We start from the raw sequence: 1,517 nt of genomic DNA on the forward strand, positions 1-1,517 counted from the left end.
CCAGCTCAATCACCCTCCACTTCAAACCATCTGATTCGTCCATACCGACCTCCATATGCACAGCTCGACAAATCCCACCGAGACCACCCAATCCCTTTACAATGCGCTTCAAAATGGTAGGACTGTTGTCAGCAAAGTGAGAAACATAGATGATCTCCATAAAGATTATTATTATTATTATTATTATTATTATTATTATTATTATTATTATTATTATTATACTGAGGGTAGTTATTGAGCATGGACCAGTAAAAGCAAATCGCAAGGGATCAAGGGAGCGGGGAGCTAACAGGGGAGGGCGGGCAATTTGTCAATCTCAGTTTAAGTGGAGTGGGTGTGGTCCTTGGTGTTAAGGAGGTGCCATTCCTTGCTTCACTTCCTTGACATCACAGCGACGTGGCCATCTGATCTCCCTCTTCCAATCATAACCAACCTTCTTCCCCCGATAACAACATCATTTGGAAAAACAGACACATCAGAAGGAGGCGGTGGAGTGGCATTAATCCATTCGGATGCCATCAACTGCACGCTTTTAAACAGTCCTTCTAGAAATCCTTTTTCTGTGGTGCAAGATGTGAAGGAGCTCTTCATGGTCAATATTGTCTGATGCCGTTGACAGATTTGCAGCAGATTCCACCATCATCCAACATGTGATGGATGCCACCTAGGACCTGTCATGTTTCACGGTCTCAGTTCTGCAGACAGGTCTAAATCTAGATTGGTGGGGAAGCAGAATCTTATTTTTGAGCACATACCTATTACCTTGGCTTTGAGATAACGCTCTCCAGAAAATGTACAAGAAAACATATAGTAGCCATAGGTCTGCAGTTGGCATAACATCTCAGTGTAAGGACTATTCTTAAGTATGAGGGTGATCTGGCTAGCTTTCATAAAGTCAGGTAAGACACATTAGGATGAGGGAGAGTTTAAAGGGACAGCTCAGGAGTGATGTAAAATGGAAACATGCTCCTCCTATCAATGATGCCTCTACGTCTGTCTCACGGACACTATGCAATGTACTGATGATCCTCTTCCAAGCAATAAAAAGAATCCCTCAGATCGTCCACAGATCGTTCATCAAATAGGAAGAGTCGCATGATTTAATTTGCCTGGCCGCACTAGCGACCTTTGTCATCAACAGGGGTCGAGGAGCAGGATGTTTTTAGATCTTTTGGGGTCATCTCTCCAGCTTGCGACATTTGTAATGCCAGAATTTAAAAATGTGCCCTCAAGGCTAGTGCTCTTGATGTCAACGATTTCCATCCAACCTCAAACATGCCGCCATTACCTCTATACTCAAAACGTCACCAGCAAATCCGACATTCTTACTAACTATCTGGCCCTCATTCCATGGCTAAAACCCTAGAGAAAGCAGTAAGCAAAAAACTCCCCCACACCTCGAACTTAGTAACCCCTTGAATGACTCTCAATCTCTTTTCAGTCTTAGCAGAGAAATGCTCAGTTGCGGAAATCAAGAGGAGAGCTTGCGGGTTGGTATTGGCCAACCTCTCTGCTGG

The sequence above is a fragment of the Ambystoma mexicanum genome, chromosome 7p (assembly GCF_040938575.1).
Source record: "Ambystoma mexicanum isolate Mex_15411 chromosome 7p, UKY_AmexF1_1, whole genome shotgun sequence".
In the NCBI taxonomy this organism is placed as follows: domain Eukaryota; kingdom Metazoa; phylum Chordata; class Amphibia; order Caudata; family Ambystomatidae; genus Ambystoma; species Ambystoma mexicanum.